The sequence below is a fragment of the Lagopus muta genome, chromosome 1, assembly GCF_023343835.1.
Source record: "Lagopus muta isolate bLagMut1 chromosome 1, bLagMut1 primary, whole genome shotgun sequence".
NCBI classification, from domain to species: domain Eukaryota; kingdom Metazoa; phylum Chordata; class Aves; order Galliformes; family Phasianidae; genus Lagopus; species Lagopus muta.
The window spans coordinates 31,361,364-31,368,636 of NC_064433.1; the positions used below are offsets into that span (position 1 = coordinate 31,361,364).

Sequence of the window (7,273 nt, forward strand, 5' to 3'; positions counted from 1 at the left end):
TTTCATCAATGATCATTATACCCTCATTATTTTTACATTTTTATGCTATATACATAGTAAGAGGATTAGTCATCCTTAATCACTTTGAAGCATAATATTAAAAGGATTTCAGGACAGAAATTCAATCCAGAAAAATGTTTCTAAAAATATATTTCAGTTTTTAAGAAGTTCTGTTGTTATTACAAAGCGTCGATGTTTTCCAAAATATAAATAAGGCTGGCTAAAATATCCACTTACTTTTCTCATATCCTCTTAAGCAATCTTCATTTTCCTGAAAAATAATCTCATAATCAAAGCTAAGCCTGAAAAGGCAAGATGGAGGTGGAAGAAAAAAGATATTCTGTTTAAAAAACATTTGCTTCTGTGTATTTAGGTCTGCAGAAAGTGCTTGTACTGTTTACCTATCAGTAAACACAGTCAAAATGCCCCAAGGTATTAAAACTCAATGTGTCAGCAAATACTAGGAGTCAGGTGTTTAGTGGTCTACATGTTAGGATGCTTGAGAATTTTCCAGGCATCACTGAACAGTTTTCATTCATGCATAGTTTATAATGTGACAAAATATGCTGAATAAGAACAATGGTAGAAGCAACACAGTAAATAGGATCTCTTTCAACTGGGCTTCAGTCTCATGTAATTCTTCTTGCACTAAGCTTTCTCAAAGTGTCCTTTTTTTTCCCCACTGTGATTGGTTCAGCCTACATAAACTGTAAGCAGTGATCCCACAGTTGGATTTGGGGAACTTAGGGGTCATAAGCAATTTTAGTATTTCTGTTAAGGAAATCTTTCCAGCCAGCTGCAAGCATCCTCACAGCTCTTAGTTTTCTTCAGTTCCCCAGATAGTCTTCACTACCCAGAACACTTTGAAGTTTATTGCTCTTGCCCTTCATACATACACACTATTGTCAAGGATCCTGAAAACATCCTTCTCAGCTTTCTCTCTTAACTGTAGAGACCAGCTGTCGACATTCAAACGACCATGCCTACAGTTACTTTGAACATAGTTGAAGGAAAGAGGAGAAGTGAAAGGCTTGTGAACAAGTGTCAAGAAAAATGAGCAACTACTGTGCAAATGGAGTTGGAGAGATGCTAAGTGCAAGTCATTGTCATTCTACAGATAAGTACCACTGTATATTTCTTTTTTTTTCTTGTAGTCTTCTAGTAGCTGAAGCATTAGAAAAAAAGGAAATTAAAAGTACATCTATCAGGAAAAAATATATGTTTTCCCATGAATCAGAAAAAGAAACTGTAGAACAAGAATGAAAATGAGCATGGCAGACAGTTAAACACAAAGTAGAATGAAAGAGATGATTACAGATTCAAAGGGGAGCAACATCAATCAGGCCATTTTTGTTAGATTAGAAAGAAACTTTATCTATATGACTTGCTTAATTCATGAATAACCTGTGCAATAGTGTCCATGGTAGAATCCACCCCTTGATCCCAAGCTCATCTATATTTTGCTTCTTTCTGTGGTAGTCTGAGGTGTCATGGGCCCACCGATCTAAAAATAATTCACCGTTATGTTGCTAGTCCAGATCTACCTAAACCACTTCAATTCTAGCAGCCCAATACACCTGCTGGTTGTTTTTATGTTCTTCAGTGACATGACTCTTGGGTATGTGAGCATCTATGAGATGTACTTTTACAACCGTATTCTCAACCCAGTTGCGCAGGCAACTAAGGCATCTTCCATCCTCATCAAGGGAAGTGCTAACCTTTTCTTCTTTCATACAACATATGAGGACAGAAGTTTACTCAGGCACATCCTCAGCTGCTAGTTCTGTTAATAAGATAGTAAGAAAACATCTGAGTGATACCCAATTTGGTACTGTAAGTCTAGTCATATTCAATATATGAACTGTTACGATTACGGATTAATAACTAGCACACTGCCCCATTTGTCTAGTGGCATTCGGTGAGCTACTCATGAGCCCCTCATTCTTCATCTAGCAGCATTGAGTCAGAACTCACATGGCTAACTTAGGAGATGGTACAGTTTATTGAAGCAAAGGATGCACAAATTCTTTGGATTGCTGGTGATAAATTTACTGTCAGCAAAGCTTGTGCAATGAATGAACTGTAATACAGCCTGACCACCAGCATGCTGACTTATAAATCAACTCTATAGAGATTTCTAAGTTTCCAAAGAAAGCACTCGGCATAATTGAGTGTGTGAATCTACCCAGTAGGCAGCTCTGTAGGGAGAAAGGTTCAGCTCCTCGACTGATCACTGAAGTCAGAGGCATTCTTCCAATTTATCTGTGATGGTATCTTCCCTGACGTACTGATGTACCCCCTGTCTTCAGCCATTTTTTATATTATTTCTTATTATACAGATGGAACTTGACTGGCTCGTGTCATGACTTTATTTTTGATTGGTGTGAAATTCTCTCAATTTTATTTAAAAAATATAGGCTAAAACATTCAGACTGCACGCTCAACAAGGGGTGATCACACCTGGAGGTGGGTAGCTTTTGGGATGAAGCTTATAATGAGCTCATGTTGAGCAACAGATGCAGATGGATAGACAGATTGGGTTGGGGTATATTATCTTGTAATATGGGAGTATGTTGTCTGAAGGGGCTGTGAAATCTTCATCACTGGAAATTCTTAAAAAGAGATGAAGTCATCTGCTCAGAAAGTTTTATCTATATCTCATTTCTAAGGTTGGATCAACTCTTATAAGTGTGATGAAAGATATGAACACTCTGTCAAACTTAGTTACATTATGGTTAGTCTTTACTTCAATTTCTCTTATGTGTTTATTATTTTGAACAATATTTTGGTATATATGTCCATTGGCAATGATAGAACTATCAAGAAAATAAAGCAATAAAAACATTCCAAGCAGTAGAGGCAGCATGACTGCAATTTTTTCCAATTTTTACTTTGAAGAACTTTAGTAAGTTCTGTAAAAGGATTGACTGAACTGACAGAGAAAACTCAAGTTCTTCCCACATAGGGAGTGGACACTTTTGAGGATACTGACATTTTAAAAGCAGAATTAGATGAATGCGTGATACTTGTGTAATACAGAGTTTACATTTGGAGTAAGCCGAAGAGCAAGATGAACACACTCACTGTCAGCACTGCTTTTTCAACCCACCATTTCTGTATTTACTTTTAATATAATAGGTAAACTTATACGTGATTCAAACATCCTGCACTTACAGATAAAAAAGAGCCATTATGTCACTTCGTCTGATTTTTGTATAACACAGGCCAGAAACTTTTACTATGTCATTAACTTTATATAGTACATAATTTCTTGCCAAGATCATAAAAAATAATCAAGAACACAACACTTCCTCTTAAAGTGGCTTCATTGATTTGCAAAGTCAATACTAGCATCTTTCTCAAATTTGCACCCTAAATTCTTATGGCAATCAAGAGTGTTAGAACTAAAGTACATTTTTATCTGGATTCATGTTCCTTGCCATCTCTTGTATATAATCCCATGTGACTCTTGTCAATTTTTCCATTTTGATAGTCATTAAGGGAAAATATGTTCACCCACTTAAATATCTTAAAAATATAAATGCAGAGTCCTGCCAAAATAAACAACAGATGCTAAAACATACCTTGGGGTGAATACTTTAGTCAGAATAATCATTATCACATAATACACAACCACATTATCTTCATCTGTTCCTGGTGGTGTATTCCCAGGAAGCCTAGGTAACGTATTTCATTGTACCAAGAGACGTTGGGTTCAAGGCATGCTCATCAAATCTTCTCATTCCCTTTTTGAAGAGATTAGATGTACATATAAACATTGCTAGAATAAGCAAAACCAAACAACATGGGCAGCATATGAGATGACTTTTAGCATAATTTTACAATCATTTTCTTTACTAACACAATGATCTTATAATAGCAAAGTCAAATGGAGATTTTGAAAAATAACCCATCAAAAATTATGAGGATTTTCAGGAACCATGGGTGTGTATTCAGAATATTTGAGTTAGGAGTCTTTAGTGTGAAATTCAGATACTGATATGGCATTGGGATCCTGAATAAACTTGATAGCTTTATCTTTCTTTTTACTCATTACAGTTCCCTTTCTACTTTTTAATCTCAAGACTTGATTATTAATTTTCATAGTTCTGTACTGTCTCTACTGAGTACTATAATACATAAAGACTAGATTATACTGGAGAAAGTATGAGTCTGTGGACAGTAAACCCAACACAATTTTTTGAGTACAGATCACGGAATTGTTGCATTAAATTTCTGTGTGCTTATCCACTTGATGCAGATTAAAGTGCATAACCCAACAGTCTTTTATTACTTATCTCCCCACAGGTTTTAGCTATAATATCTGGTTTATCTATAGTCTGTTTTAAAGGTGTTAAGAATTTGAATCCCAGCAGTGAGCAGTTTATGCTGATTGTTGTACCAAATGTAGGTAGGTGCAAGTTAGTATTGGATAGCAAGTTACAGCTCTGCAGAATGTAATTACTAGGTGAAAACACTTGTTCCTTTAAAGCTTACAAGAAGGTGGCTAAAATTGGCTTAGATGATAGTATGCTTATGGCAATAACATAATTTGTATCTCTAGGGGTTTGAGTTATTTATGAAACGATGTAGCTCATTCTCTTGGTTTTGAGTTAAATGTGTTTTCAGGGCTAAAATATATTACATTTGCGGTCTCCTTAAAACATCAGAGATCTTAATCTGGACAGGCCTAATTAAGTTTGCCTGCATTTCCCCCTGTGTATTTTTAGAAATATAGGTCACAAATGCAGAATCATCCATCGTAGACAGTTTTTCAGTGAGGCAGCACCTAAGTTTAGGCATCTAAATTAGGTACACTAGACTCCACCCAATGTTTTATTGTTACAATTAGGACTGTGTACTTACTTGGTGCCAAATTCTGCTCTCATACTTGTCACTGATGCCTGTGAAGCTATTCTGGATTTTCACTAATATGATTCAGAACCAGAAATTATAAATCACTCCAGGCTATGGGTGGTAATATGTGTTCAGATACAGACTGTAAATATCCTCACTTAAATCCCAGGGTTATCTGTGAAGACAGGAGCCTTTGCAGAATTCTGGCTGAGATATTGACTTTAGAATTTAGATTTTAGGCATAGTAATGGATCCAAATTCTGGTTATCAGAAAAACATTTCATTGAGTGAAATCAGTAGTAGGTCTTGCAGGGATTAGCTTTCAGTGTAAAGTCCATACAGCATGTTTTTATTGTTATTATTAATAATATTTTATTTTCATGAAGACGGTGAAGACAGTCATATTTTTCATAGCAATTTCTAAGTGCGAAACAGTTTGTAGGACGAAAAATTATGTAAAGCAAATTACAGAGAATCATATATAATTCAAATGCCAAGAAGCTTTTCTAAGTATCCAAATACAAGATGATTTGGAACAAAGAGTGCAGATGAACATAACAGGACACAAAAAAACCCTGGGAAATTTAGCACGTAAGAACAGAATGTTCAACGCAAGCAATGTCTCTCAGTATGAGTGAATTATAAATGAAAAATGGTGGCAAAAGGGACCATGTTAATCATGGATGTATAAGAGAGATTGTCAGGTGGAAGCAGGCAAGCATTGTTACTTCTAGTATAGCACTGCTGTCTATACTATATTAGTGTATCAGCACTACTATCTACACTTCAGAAGAATGCAGATATATTAAAAATTTCAGAGTCCTAAAGAGAATCTTGAGAATTTAAAGCCTATAATGTAAACTAAAAGAAGCTCAGTTTCTGTGAACATTTCAGTTCATAGAAGAGATCCCCTAATGTTTAGGTGATACAGATGAGAGCTTTGATGCTGAATTAGAAGAAAAATGTGACAAGGACTGGTAAGTGAGGCTGAACTCAGTTCAGTGGAACTTTAAAGCTAGGAGCTTTCCTAACAGCAGCTAAACATGGAAACAGCTTACAACAAAAAGGCAGCAGATACAAGATCACTTGGGCTCATTAGAATAAGGCTGTAGTTCTTTCTTATGGACAGGAAGTAAAATGTCAGGAAGAAAATCAATGAGTGGAAAAGTCAGGGAGACAGGGGAGCGAGATGGCCACAATGGTCCTTTTGGACTTCTGCATTTCAGAGAATTTTCACCTTCTTAACATTTTTTTTTCTAGAAGTCGAAAGAGAACATACATTTTTGCATTGCCCTCAGAAAATACATGGCAATCATTAGACAGTAATATGCAAGAGGGAATTCATCATTTTTATCTCCTCTTACAAGCCACTTGTATTATTTTTTACTTTCTTTGCCAGACTTAACCTAAGTTTGTAGCTGCAGTAAACAGTTCATTCAAGATAGGTCAAATTAAAATTCAGAGAAGGTGTGAAGAACTCTTTTAGTTTGCTGGACAGTGTTGTTATCCATATGCCAGAGCTCAAACCCAGACCCGTGTTGAGTCTTGAACCAAAATTACTAGCTGTTTTACAGACTAGATTGACCTGTTGTTTTTTTGTTATCACTGCTTACTGTCTTGTGTTTGTTATTATGGAAGAAAGGTTGTTTATTTACTTTGATTTTTTTTCCTTTGTGGTACAGGATATGAATCACCCTGCTCAGATCATCTAAACAACTCTTACTTTATGAGCTCCTTGCTGTTCAGAAGCCTCAGGCTCTGGTGGAACCTGGATCCTTCCTTTTCACCACAGGGAGAGCAGAATGGTTTCAGTTCACAAAAGTAGAAATGTTTTTGTATAACTCTATTTGTCGTATTTATTGTAAGCAACATGGGTGAAAGTTAATAGGTTTCAAGCATAGGAGCCTGGAATACATGACCTAAAGGTCTCAATCAGTCTTAAAACTTACAGACAAGGAAACTTTCTTGCAGTTATATATCTAGTCTCTCTAGGAAATGCCTATATCTGTATGTGGTATTCCATTTACTTTAATAAAAGAAAGAAAATGCAATACGCTGCATGTAAAAATTCTGAAAATACTGGTAACATAAAGAGTTTCAAAGGACTTGGTTTATTCATTTTTAGGATTAAGACTAAATCTGTCAGCATCTTAATAAACATCCAGCTTTCACATTACATTATTCCATAGAACACATGCACTGTAGTCTGTACCATGCAACCCTAACTTTTAGTAGTTGTATAACCTATTTTCCCCACTGGTTCCTTAGTTTTATAGTCCACAGTTTATATTAAATTTAGTAGTTAAATGCAAGTTATTAAATTTCATACTATCACTTCACCTGTAGATCTTAAAAAAATATATATCAAATTTATAGGAAAGAAGAGAAGCTTCAACAGGAAGCGCGCTAATTTTTT

The 7,273-nt window shown here is 35.5% G+C and overlaps 1 non-coding gene across 1 annotated transcript; it reads right to left on the reverse strand.

Moving 5' to 3' along the window:
* Positions 1–1,682: 1,682 nt before the first annotated feature.
* On the reverse strand, positions 1,683–1,740 carry LOC125688534 (U6atac minor spliceosomal RNA). Its single transcript, XR_007374792.1, has one exon. It is a non-coding gene; the product is annotated as a U6atac minor spliceosomal RNA (small nuclear RNA).
* Between the last annotated feature and the right edge of the window lie 5,533 nt (positions 1,741–7,273).